Source organism: Leptodactylus fuscus, chromosome 5, assembly GCF_031893055.1.
Source record: "Leptodactylus fuscus isolate aLepFus1 chromosome 5, aLepFus1.hap2, whole genome shotgun sequence".
NCBI classification, from domain to species: Eukaryota; Metazoa; Chordata; class Amphibia; order Anura; family Leptodactylidae; genus Leptodactylus; species Leptodactylus fuscus.
In genome coordinates, this window is record NC_134269.1 from 216,127,885 (window position 1) to 216,141,879 (window position 13,995).

The following is a 13,995-nucleotide window of genomic DNA, read 5'->3' on the forward strand; positions in this document are numbered from 1 at the left end:
GGCGGCCTGAAGATAAGACCGCCATACTAGCAGGGAATAACAAGGCGCAGCAATCCCCTAATTATATTCTATGGGTAGAGGACACCAGGGGCGGGGGGGGGGAGAACAAAGGAAGGAGGCTCCCGCTTTATCGCCCTTGTCTGTCTTGCTTATTACTAGTGACAGTCCGCATTGTTCTGTGGCTTATTATACCGCACGCTGTCTTGTTTGCGCTTTTGTCACAGATCACATGACCTCTTAATTGCCTGCCGCCATCGGAAAGGATGCCACCCACATAGGTGAAGGCTATTAGCATCTGTCTGAGGGTCCGCGCAGGCGGCTGATAGCTCTCAGGACTCACATACACAGCATGCGGCATTATTTATTCGGTCCTCTTACTTTTATAGCGCCAACATATTCCACAGCGCTTTACGGATAGTCATTCTGCCCTATAGGGCTCATAAACTACATACACACCATGAAGGCCAAGGCTCTTTTTTCAATGTGAGACCGAAATTGCAACGGGATGCTGAAAAAATAAGCGTCCTGCTCAATCTTGGTTTGGAGTCCGTTTCTCAAAACTCTCTGTTAATTAGGTCAGTTAATAGGCTCTGATCCAATGATTCCAGCACAGTTGGAATTTTCTCTCTCACCAACACCATTCCTGAGCCATCAAGGTTGTTAGTTTTGGTCCCTGATACTATTTAGGCTCTGTACTGTCAGGAGAGCAGGGTCAGGCAGGAGCAGATAAAGTGGCTCTGACACTGGCTGACACTGATTGGATATCTGAGTCACACCCCTGCCTGACATTACAGAGCTTAAATAACACCAAAACTGAGTGTCCTTGTTGCTCAGGAATGGCGGGGGCTAGAGAGAAGATACCAACTGTGCTGGAACTATATTCTGTTAATAGTTCCAGCACGGTTGGAATTTTCTCTCTAGCCCCCGCCATTCCTGAGCAACAAGGACACTTCCGGAGTAACAACACAGCACAATTGAAATTTTCTCTCTCGCCCCACCATTCCTGAGCCATCAATGTTGTTAGTTTTAGTCCCTGATACTATTTAGTCTCTGTACGGTCAGAGGGCGGGGTCAGGCAGGAGCAGATAAGGTGGCTCTGACACTAGCTGCCTTTGATTGGAGCTCTGAGTCACACACCCTGCCTGACACCGCCCACCTGACATTACAGAGCTTAAATCACACCAACACTAAGTGTCCTTGTTGCTCAGGAATGGCGGGGGCTAGAGAGAAAATTCCAACTGTCTTGGAACTTTATTATGTTAATAGTTCCAGCACAGTTGAATTTTTCTCTCTAGCCCCCGCCATTCCTGAGCAACAAGGACACTTCCAGAGTAACAACACAGCACAGTTGGAATTTTCTTTCTCGCCCTCACCATTCCTGAGCCATCAATGTTGTTAGTTTTGGTCCCTGATACTATTTAGTCTCTGTACTGTCAGGAGGGCGGGGTCAGGCAGGAGCAGATAAAGTGGCTCTGACACTGGCTGCCTCTGATTGGAGCTCTGAGTCACACACCCTGCCTGACACAGCCCACCTGACATTACAGAGCTTAAATCACACCAACACTAAGTGTCCTTGTTGCTCAGGAATGGCGGGGGCTAGAGAGAAAATTCCAACTGTCTTGGAACTTTATTATGTTAATAGTTCCAGCACGGTTGGAATTTTCTCTCTAGCCCCCACCATTCCTGAGCCATCAATGTTGTTACTTTTGGTCCCTGATATACTATGTAGTCTCTGTACTGTGCGGAGGGCGGGGTCAGGCAGGAGCAGATAAGGTGGCTCTGACACTGGCTGCCTCTGATTGGTGCTCTGAGTCACACCCCCTGCCTGACATCGCCCACCTCACATTACAGAGCTTAAATAACACCAAAACTAAGTGTCCTTGTTGCTCAGAAATGGCGGGGGCTAGAGAGAAAATTCCAGCTGCAACTTTATTCTGTTAATAGTTCCAGCAGAGTTGGAGTGTTCTCTCTAGCCCCCGCCATTCCTGAGCAACAAGGACACTTCCGGAGTAACAACACAACTAAGAACTTGAATCGGTGGCGATGTTCTTTACATAAATGTATCGATTTAGTTATTTTTATTATTTATTGTTACGTGCAATCTTCTCCTTCCGTTGTCTCCCATCAATGTTAGAAACCAGAGAGCCCCTTTAAGTGTCCTATTGCTATGTAGTCCTGCAGCCTCTCCTATCCTGTGATGTAGCAGAGTCTTCCGTGCGATCTGCTCATCTCTGGAATGTAGTCGTTGATGGCTTCGGTCCGTCAAGTCTAGTGTTCTGTTATTGCAGTCCTTTGTGCTGCTTCCATTGGGCACCTGCTCCCCTTTTGTATCCGTTGGGTTGGGAACCATATTAGTGCGGGGAGGGGGCGGTGGACCCTTCTGGCTTGGGGTCTTGCTACGCTATAGATTGTAGGTATATAACGTGTTTGCACTTGAAGCCACGGTAGCCTTCCTGCGTCCTCCTAGCCATTACCCGGGCTGTCGGCGCCCATGGCTTGTTCTTACTGATGTGTCCATGTTCTGCTTGTCTAATCCTAACGCGATTGCTGCGCTAGAATACCCATTAAAGCGGTTTACCATATTGCGAGGCCTCGCCTTTGATGGTCGGCTGCAGCATCTCGCAACTTGTTTTTGATACATTTCTTAGCTTTGCTGTGAGAATTCTAGCCTTGAATTCACATCAGAGCAGTTTATTTTTTTGCTGCCCGGGGTAACAACACAGCGGTCTCTTTAGATACAATTGAATCCAGTGCAGAAAGCAAAAGTGACCTGTGTCATGTGCCAGGAAAATAAACAACTCCGTCTCCGCTATTAATCCGCGGCTAAACATCACAGAAGGAAGCCAGAAATGAAAAGCTGCAGAACAGAACGTACGAGTCAATAACCGGGAGTCATCTGAGCTCGGGCTCGGCCTTCTGCTGCACCATTACTGCAGATAGAGTCAGCTCCTATAATAATGGATTCATCGTGCTAGCGTTAGGGCGCTGCGACTCGGAGACCGACCCCACGGAACATAGGCAGGACTAACCCTCCAATGGTCCTTATTTGTGGGTAGTCGATTGATACCAGTTTTTGGGATCGATGAGCTTTTGATCACTTTTTATTGCTAATAATATGTTCATTTGCGCAATATCAGATTTTTAAAATATTTTTAAAACTTTCTTTTTAACGTCCCATAAGTGGACTCGAACCTGGGAGCTGCTGATCCCCAGTGCAATGTACTGCAGTACATTGTATTGCAAGATATTGCACCTAGGCATCCTGGGTGCAATAGGGACGGGCAGCCTGGAGGGTGTTGCATGATCCCCTCTTGGACCCTGCGATTCAAGATGGTGGAAGGATGGAACAATCTTGTTCCCGAGCCACCCAGATGCCATGATCGCAACTGATCATGGCATCTGGGGGGTTAAGCTGAGTATTTTCTGACTCCAGTGGCTAGTGCTGAGTCTAGACCTGGTAGCCATGCGGCAGGGGCAGAAAGCGTGGCACTTTACAGCGTCGAGTGTTATTATATGGAGCAGGATGGGGTTAAAGTGCCTTTAAGAGGTATTTCTTAAAGGGGTTTTCCAAGACCAGATATTGATGGTCTGTCCTTAGAACAGGTGTCTGATACCCCCTTATTGAGCCCCCCATCAATCCTACAATTTCTGCACTGTGTACAGAGTGAATACACTATCATCATGCCGCACCTCCAACGGTTACATCTGTGCTGGAACGGTAACAAGCCAGTCACCTGTTTTTGCTAAAACTAGAGTACCCCTTTAAAGTGTACCTCCAATTATAAAACCACTGGTCATACATTTATTGTATAGGTGAATATAAGAACTTTAGCAATATGGCCATCACTAGGAGATCGATCAGAATGTAGAGAGGAAGAAAGGAACTTAGGATAAGATACAGGAGTAGAAGTGGTACCACGTAAGCAAAGCAGAGGACAAAGCAGGAGCATAGTCAGGAGTGAGGTCAGGGACAAGGTTGAGATAAGGAACAAGGTTGAGATAAGGAACAAGGTTGAGATAAGGAACAAGGTTGAGATAAGGAACAAGGTTGAGGCCAGGAACAAGGTTGAGGTCAGGGACAAGGTTGAGATAAGGAACAAGGTTGAGGCCAGGAACAAGGTTGAGGTCAGGGACAAGGTTGAGATAAGGAACAAGGTTGAGATAAGGAACAAGGTTGAGGCCAGGAACAAGGTTGAGGTCAGGGACAAGGTTGAGGCCAGGAACAAGGTTAAGATAAAGAACACAGGTGAGGTCAGGAACAAGGTTAAGGTCATGAACAAGGTTGAGATAAAGAACATGGATGAGGTCAGGAACAAGGTTGAGGCCAGGAACAAGGTTAAGATAAAGAACACAGGTGAGGTCAGGAACAAGGTTGAGGTCAAGAACAAAGTCGAGGTGAGGAACAATGTTAAAGTCAGGAAGAAGGTCACTGTCAGGAACAAGGTTACAATCAGGAACAAGGCCGATGTCAGGATCAGGTTGCAATTCAGAATTTAATTGCAATAGTAAAACCAAAGGAACAAAAGCAAGGGCAAGATGAACCTAAATCAACAGGTCAAGTATAGCAAAGCCATTCCAACTAAAATAGACCACCAGCAACCTGATGTCACGCTACCTGTAGGGAACCAGGGCCATGGCCAGAACCAGCAGGTCTGAAGAACAGAAGAAGCAAGAGTTCAGTGGTCTGTGTACGTGGAATAAGTCATAGTGGTAACAAACACTGAAACTAAAGCGCCCATTCCCAACTGGTGATATCTCCGGCTCTATCAAAGTTACAACGATCCTGGTGTCAAATGAAAACGTAATATTAAAGCTTGATATGAAATTATTGTAGGCGGTATACAGCCAGAGATATCGCTCTCTGATATTCCCCCTCCAGCCTCTGCTTCCGCTATATAGGAGCCCCCTACCCATGGTCACCAGCAGCCCTAAACAATATACTGCTGGCAAAACAGAAAATAACAAGGACCATAAAGCGGATTCACATAAAGGAGACCAAATATCATAATAACGTGCGTTACAGAACGTGCGACCGATACAAGTGCGGAAAACCAGAGAGGCTCGGAATGTATAGGCTTTAATATCCATTGGGCCTAGTGCACACAATGAATCAGTATGGTCGCCTTACAAATTTGGACCACTGAACTAATTATATATACGTATATATCTATGAACATGTTTAGCTTCTTTTTTTTCCAGACATTCTCTCGGTTAGGGATGGATGGGAAGGATTATACAGAAGACTAATAAATCCATCGTTGCAGCTTACGGGTCATCAAGACGGAATCAACAAGAGGATTATAGGGAAAGGAAAGAGAATCCTTATTAGTATATTATATAGTACTGAACAGTCTCGTACTGTACGATCTTCTAGACTACCCCTGCCCTATATAGTACTGAATAGTCTCGTACTGTACGATCTTCTAGACTCTCTTGCCATATACTACTTGAAAATCTCACAGTATATGATCTTCTATACATCCCCTGCCCTATATAGTACTGAACAGTCCCATACCATTACCACTTGCTCATTCTATAGGGGTTTTCATGTCAGCAGTGACCTCACATCACAAACAAGATCAGGATCACAATAGAAGTTCAATCAGAAATCTGCAATAAAAAAAAGTAGAAAAAAAATAGCTTTTAAATAAATAATTGTAACAAAAAATTGTCCTTTTTGCACTAACCTCTCCCATTGGCCGTGTATGCTGATGCAGTCGTGTGGTCTATAAATACATCCTAGTATGTATACGGCGGTGTATGCTCAGTAACATTGATTATATATATACACTTAGGCCTAATTTCCCTCTCCAGCCATGGATTGCTTTAATTGCCTTGTATAAGACTAATATTTCTGTATCGAGCTCGCTCTCATCCGCCGTCCAATTCCACTCTCTATTCTTCTAGAAGTACAGGCCATTTCAGGAAAAATAAAAAGATCATAGAATCCGGGAAAGACTAATTATGTGACATTAAAGCCGATTTTCTGGTGGGTCAATTGTTTGCCATCAAATACTCTGATTCCATTTCTTTAGTAAATTTACATTAGGGCTCTCGTCCTCCTTCCCTAAGTGTACATCTTCCAGCACAACGAAACCTTTCCCGTACCGCAACCGCCCATTCACCCTTCAGACTTGTAATTTAGGAGAAATCATCATTCCGTGTATTATTCTGGCATCAGCTGTGTTTGTTCAGTAGGTAAAGCCCAATATTGTGCAGACATTGATCTGCTGGATGTGTATAGGGCTCTATAGACGGAATAGAGCGACCCCGGGGGTTCCATAAACCTTGTTCCAAATTTTTTAAGCCTTTGGAGTTCCTTAGACAGGACCACATGACAAAAGAGTAGGGAAATTATAAGGAATGAGCTTTGCTACAATGTTAGTCTATGGGCACGCAGACATACGTGTATGGATCCGTGAGACAATGACGTCCGTGACCCCCATTTCATTAATGAGCATGACGGACAGAAATAGAACATGTCCTGAGTTTTGCCCCCAGGCTCTTGGTGCTCTATATGGACCCATTTTAATACATGTTTGTCTTAGAAAATAATGGGTGGTTGGTTATCTCTTACGTTCCATTCACATGACCAAGCGTTCTTCCAATATGGGACCGAGTTTGCAACGGTGTGCACTTGGGTGACATCCAAGTGCATTCAATGAAGTCCTTCTCTAGGTGAGAGGAGGCCTAGCACTGAAGTCCTTCTCCAGGGTGAGACGAGGCCTAGCACTGAAGTCCTTCTCCAGGGTGAGACGAGGCCTAGCACTGAATATCTTCTCCAGGGTGAGAGGAGGCCTAGCACTGAAGTCCTTCTCCAGGGTGAGACGATGGCTAGCAGTGAAGATCTTCTCCAGGGTGAGAGGTGGCCTAGCACTGAAGTCCTACTCCATGGTGAGAGGAGGCCTAGCACTGAAGTCCTACTCCATGGTGAGAGGAGGCCTAGCACTGAAGTCCTTCTCCAGGGTGAGACGATGGCTAGCAGTGAAGATCTTCTCCAGGGTGAGAGGTGGCCTAGCACTGAAGTCCTACTCCATGGTGAGAGGAGGCCTAGCACTGAAGTCCTACTCCATGGTGAGAGGAGGCCTAGCACTGAAGTCCTACTCCATGGTGAGAGGAGGCCTAGCACTGAAGTCCTACTCCATGGTGAGAGGAGGCCTAGCACTGAAGTCCTTCTCCAGGGTGAGAGGAGGCCTAGCACTGAAGTCCTACTCCATGGTGAGAGGAGGCCTAGCACTGAAGTCCTTCTCCGGGATGAGAGAAGACCTAGCACTGAAGTCCTTCTCCAGGGTGAGAGGTGGCCTAGCACTGAAGTCCTACTCCATGGTGAGAGGAGGCCTAGCACTGAAGTTCTTCTCCAGGGTGAGACGAGGCCTAGCACTGAAGTCCTACTCCATGGTGAGAGGAGGCCTAGCACTGAAGTCCTACTCCATGGTGAGAGGAGGCCTAGCACTGAAGTCCTTCTCCAGGGTTAGAGGAGGCCTAGCACTGAAGTCCTACTCCATGGTGAGAGGAGGCCTAGCACTGAAGTCCTTCTCCAGGGTTAGAGGAGGCCTAGCACTGAAGTCCTTCTCCAGGGTTAGAGGAGGCCTAGCACTGAAGTCCTACTCCATGGTGAGAGGAGGCCTAGCACTGAAGTCCTTCTCCAGGGTTAGACCAGGCCTAGCACTGAAGTCCTACTCCATGGTGAGAGGAGGCCTAGCACTGAAGTCCTTCACCAGGGTGAGAGGTGGCCTAGTACTGAAGTCCTTCTCCGGAATGAGAAAAGGCCTAGCACTGAAGTCCTTTTCCAGGATGAGAGGAGGCCTAGCACTGAAGTCTTTCTCCAGGGTGAGAGGAGGCCTAGCACTCAAGTCCTTCTCCGGGATGAGAGGAGGCCTAGCACTGAAGTCCTTCTCCAGGGTGAGAGGAGACCTTGCATTGAAGTCCTTCTCCAGGGTGAGAGGAGACCTAGCACTGAAGTCCTTCTCCAGGGTGAGAGGAGGCCTAGCACTGAAGTCCTTCTCCAGGGTGAGAGGAGGCCTAGCACTGAAGTCCTACTCCATGGTGAGAGGAGGCCTAGCACTGAAGTCCTTCTCCGGGATGAGAGAAGACCTAGCACTGAAGTCCTTCTCCAGGGTGAGAGGTGGCCTAGCACTGAAGTCCTACTCCATGGTGAGAGGAGGCCTAGCACTGAAGTCCTACTCCATGGTGAGAGGAGGCCTAGCACTGAAGTTCTTCTCCAGGGTGAGACGAGGCCTAGCACTGAAGTCCTACTCCATGGTGAGAGGAGGCCTAGCACTGAAGTCCTACTCCATGGTGAGAGGAGGCCTAGCACTGAAGTCCTTCTCCAGGGTGAGAGGTGGCCTAGTACTGAAGTCCTTCTCCGGAATGAGAGAAGGCCTAGCACTGAAGTCTTTTTCTGGGATGAGAGGAGGCCTAGCACTGAAGTCGTTCTCCGGGGTGAGAGGAGGCCTAGCACTCAAGTCCTTCTCCGGGATGAGAGGAGACCTAGCACTGAAGTCCTTCTCCATGGTGAGAGGAGACCTAGCACTGAAGTCCTTCTCCATGGTGAGAGGTGGCCTAGCACTGAAGTCCTTCTCCATGGTGAGAGGAGGCCTAGCACTGAAGTCCTTCTCCAGGGTGAGAGGAGGCCTAGCACTGAAGTCCTACTCCATGGTCAGAGGAGGCCTAGCACTGAAGTCCTTCTCCTGGGTTAGAGGAGACCTAGCACTGAAGTCCTTCTCCGGGGTTAGAGGAGGCCTAGCACTGAAGTCCTTTCCAGGGTAAGAGGAGGCCTTGCACTGAAGTCCTACTCCATGGTGAGAGGAGGCCTAGCACTGAAGTCCTACTCCAGGGAGAGAGGAGGCCTAGCACTGAAGTCCTTCTCGAGGGTGAGAGGTGGCCTAGCACTGGCACAATGACTGGTTTGGGAGACATTTTGACCCCGGGAGACTCCTTTAACAATCTGCACCATGTGCCTGCTTTTACTTTCCGCTTGTAACATTGTAATTTATTCTCATTGAAGTCAATAGGAGAAAATTCCCTCTAAATTCCACACCTCGAGCCCGGTGCGGATACAAGACAGCGCGGCATATTGCAAATTACTTTAATAACGAAGAACGTGCGAGAAAAAAACACCCCCGAAACCGAGTGTGAACCTGGCCTAAGAGATTCTTCTATTTCATCTGAATATCCTTTGTCTGTAATTATCATCCCGGGGCTAATCGCGCCATTAGAGCTCCGGTGCAGACACTTCTACAACATCCTGACTCGATGAGTCTAACCCTTTGTTAATCGGCCCGGCATCTACCGAACTGTCACAGCCCCGAACCATTGTCAACGTGGCTGCCAGACTAATTCTCCTTATTGTATTATTAATGCTCCGACTCTCTGCCAACCATCACATCCAACTCTAATTACTCGATGCAGATAAAGACTTGCATCTGGAAAATAGCGCGGGGAGGACGCTGGAGACAGCGGCGATACAAGGCGCATGCGTACGGAACAGAGTAATGGAGCACTGCCTACAGATCAGGAAAAAATGGATGCTTGCTATGGGCCATTGTCTTGTGATGGACCGGGATTTGGAAAACGGGGTTGCTTTGTTTCAGTAACAGCGCCACATTTGTCCACAGGTTGTAACTGGTATTGCAACTCAGGTCTATTAAAGTGATGGCCGATAGTGTCCGACTGGCCCGCTAGAGTGGTGGACCTAAAGGGATTTGGAAAACGTGACCCAGGACAGCGTCGGCCCAGATTCTACAACAGCGAAGGTCCAACAGAAGACCCCAACGTAAAGTATACTGCGGTCCACATGGATGCCCAGGCCGTATTGAATCTATTGATGGATCCGTGAAAACGGACAAAAATTTGATATGTCCTATTTTTTGATGGACACATGGATAGGGAAACCAATGGATTTTAAGAACGGGCATCGCGCAGCCGTTTTTGCACTTGAGGCCTAAGTCTCTTTTCACACGACGATTCCCCACTGTGAAAATGGCGGAATCGGTCCATTCTATATGGCTACTGTGTATCCGTTTCGATTCCATTCCGTGGCCAGTTGTCCACTTTGTATCCATTTTTAGCATTCTATTGACCACAGCTTGTGATGTGAAGAGCTATATACCCTCGTATACGGTATACAGCGGCCACGTCCAGTGGTTACTCAAACATGTAAAAATCTTGTCCGCGTTTTCCATTTACGATGTTTTTTTTCTTATTACTCTTAAAGTGACAATACCTGCGGGACCTGTAATGGCGCCCGATCCGAGGACTCGCTTTTACGGAGACAGATTGTGTGTAAGATATAGCGGAATATAATCCAATGTGACATAAAAGGAGAACTCGAGAGCGAATGCAGGTTCTTCGAGAAACGAGAACATAAGAGAGGCGGCGCACGCAGGACGTCTTCTCTGTGGTTTTTAGCTGTTTTTTGTATTACTTTGGGATTCGGGTTTTTTTAGTCTATAGATTAAGATATCAAGGAGGGCGAGCGAGAGGAGAGGGAAGACAAAATCAATGAAGTCAAGAAGAAAGAGGAGGAAAAGAGACGTTGAATAAGATGGATACACAGGGGGTGCAATAGTAATGGCGATTTATCAGCGAGTAAAACTAAAGCGTGCGAGGAGAGAAGAAACGTAAAATCTAGCCTTAAGATTGGTGGGGGTGCTGACTCATGGCACAGCACCACCCTTTGTCTAGTGGCTGTGTATGGTACTACATTTACTTGAGTAAGACAGAAACCTGCAGTACCACCTACAGCCACTATGGAATGAATGGCGCTGACTTTGATAAAAGTGTCTGCAGCACCGGCCCCTTCAAACAGCTGATCGGTAGGTGTCCCAACCATCTGATATGGATGGCCAAAAAAAAAAAAAAACACCTTTAACTTAAAATTCCCTGTGTATGTGTTTTCTAAACTGGACAACCCCTTTAAGCACAGGACTTAATGCAATGGTCTGATTTTATGATGATGAGGTTCTTAGTTTTTGGAAAATAGGCAAATAAATCCTCCTTGGGGGAACTTGCTCTAGCACCACCTTTTAGAAGGTAGCTCCCTATAGATCAATGCCTGGTTTTCCTGAAACCTACGGGATAATCTAGAAAGCCAAACCAAAATATCTCCTCCAAAAGGAAGTACCAAAGTCGTTTCGAATTTATGGCCTCTTATCAGGTTACTGTCTGGCTGGATGGATGCGAAAACCTAGACATAGCCCAGAAAACGTATTAGATCATACTATGGATAGAACGCTTGGTGTCATATGAAAGCTATATAGGAGGATTTTAGCTTCCATATGACACCAGAACCACTTTTATATGCCCGAAATATAATTGTTTGACGTGACCCCCAAGCCTCAGCTTCCCTGCATTACACATGAGCAAAAGCAACGCACAGATCCCAGAAAAAACAAGGGAACAATAAAGAAGTGCCGGATTTCACAGAAAGGAGCCAAAAAAAGTTAAGAAAGTATAGTCCAAAATGTATTAATGGGACAAATACTGCAAGAAAATCAAAAGTCGTCCCAAAGTTTAGTTACGATTTATGCAAGATTTCTCCGTAACTCTGTTAGATATGGATCTGGGGGTCATCCCATTAAGGTTTAGGTGACATATTCTTAGAGTGACCAGGTTTTATATTGCTCAAAAATGGAAATCACATTGCTTCGAATCTCTTGGAATTTCTTGAGTTTACATGAACTTCGGATCTGAGATACATTTTGCCACCTTGAAAGGTTCCAGAACGACCTGGCGGAGCAGATGGTTCTCCTGGATGGATCTGCCCCATATTCATTGACTTCTACTGGGGTTGAGCCGATCTTGAGATTTCCGATCATTTTCCAACCGCTCCCGATCGTGAAATTTGCTCGATCGCCGATCGGAATCTGATCTTTTCCAATCCCGATCACTCAACCCCGCTTGGAAGTTCTTAAGTTTTCCTGAACTTCGCATCTGAGATACATTTTGCCACCTTGAAAGGTTCCAGAACAACCTGGCGGAGCAGATGGTTCTCCTGGACGGATCTGCCCCATATTCATCGACTTCTACTGGGGTTGAGCTGATCTTGAGATTTCAGGATCGATTTTAAAACCCGATTTCCGATCATTTTCCAGCCGATCCCGATCATGAAATTTGCTCAATCGCCGATCGGAATCCGATCTTTTCCAATCCCGATTGCTGAACCCCACTTGGAAGTTCTTAAGTTTTCCTGAACTTCCAATATGAAATACATTTTGCCACCTTGAAAGTTTCCTGGACGACCTGGGGTTGCAGATGGTTCTTCGTTGATGGATCTGAACACAATATTAGTGATCTGATGTTATTTCACTTCCTCACCTGACGCCAAAGATTCGGCCCCCGCTTTGATACAATTTGTCACATTTCATCGCAACATCAATTACCGAATCACTGAAGTCCGACAAGTCTTTTCCACTTCCCACCCGTCCCGGTTTCTGCTAATAATCTGGATCGCCGGGTGCCGGGTCTTAAGTACGGCTGTTACGAGACGGCAAAAAGTCAAAGCATGAAAGGCACAATATTTATTGAGAATAATAAGCATTGAAGGAGCAGAGGCAAGACGCCAGCCCAGATGTTTATAAAGGCTGTCATTGCCACTCATGTAAATGTCGAGCGTTTCTGCATCTGTTAATGTAGGTTAGGTCTTTAGGGGCACCGACGGGTTCTTGATACAAAGGATTTGACTTTACCTTTCATGAAAATATTCATATTCAATGAATGGCTTTGGAGAAGACTGGATGTTACAGAGTCATTACCATAACCCGCCCGTGCGTGTTGCGGTGGTGATAACTGGCGGACGTGGAGCTCCATTTGTGCCAAGCTGATGAATAATCCGCATATGTGTCAAAAAGCAGCGGGAGCCACTTGTCCCGTGTGTAACCGGCCAACATTACTACGGGCTCACACTGTGCTGGAGTCCATTAGGCACAAGAAGCTTTCCAGGTAAGAACGCCTAGTCCTTCCGACATCATACCGAATATACTATTGACTGTATATGGCGCTTGTCCAATAATGCGCTCATTGACAATAACAAAAGGAGTTGTTAGAATGGACTGAACCTTTCTCAGTGATCATATATGTAAGGCTAGGTTCACATCTGCACATAGGTCTCCATCATGGGAGCGGTGACCCATGGACCTTCACAGACCCCATAGACTATAATGGGGACCGTCGGGTTTCCACCTCTGTGCAGGACTGTTCTCTCTGCCGATTTTTAGTGGTTTCAGTGGCAAAGTCCAATGCGGTGGTTTCTCCATCGCATATCTCAACCTAGAATGAGAAGTTTATCGGGGGAAAATGGTGCAATGGACCATGTTGGGCACCTGTAGCCTGGATACAAGATGAGATACAGACTTGGAGACATACAGATTCCCTATGGTATCCTGGGGCACATTTACCCATAGACGTTGCTTCTGGACCTGTAGATCCTGCACACTTCTAGGTTGCTGAAGTTGACGTCCCTGCTGGTCTGGATGGTAAAAACAGGGCAGGGAAATGTTTGCTGAATGCCAGATGCGAGACAAGGCATGTAACCACTGCACATATCACAAGTTCATGCCCCTGGTATCACTACTAGGGGTGACCGACTGTTGGACGCGATGGTTCCCCAGATCATCACACCAGCAGGCAGTATGGAAGCACTCCCCATGAAGCCTCCATACTTGATCATCGTTGGATCCCAGACAGAACCTGGTTTCATAGCTAGAGATACAGTTCTGTCGTAGTCCAGGTGGCTGAACAATGGCTGGCTGCCAATGGCAGGACTGGAGTAATGGGTGCCATGGCTGCAGATTTCCTTTTGCTAAGTGCCTGAAATGGTCCAGCAGACACAGGGGTGTGTAACGACGGCGCCTCCTGTGTCTGGATGGTGGATAAGGAGTCTGTTTGCTGTGCATGCCCTCACATAACCACTGCTAGCTCAGAACGGTCTAGATGGCGGGGCGTTCATTGAAACATTGTTTCTCTCAGTGATGTTCCCCTTCCCGAAATGTCTTT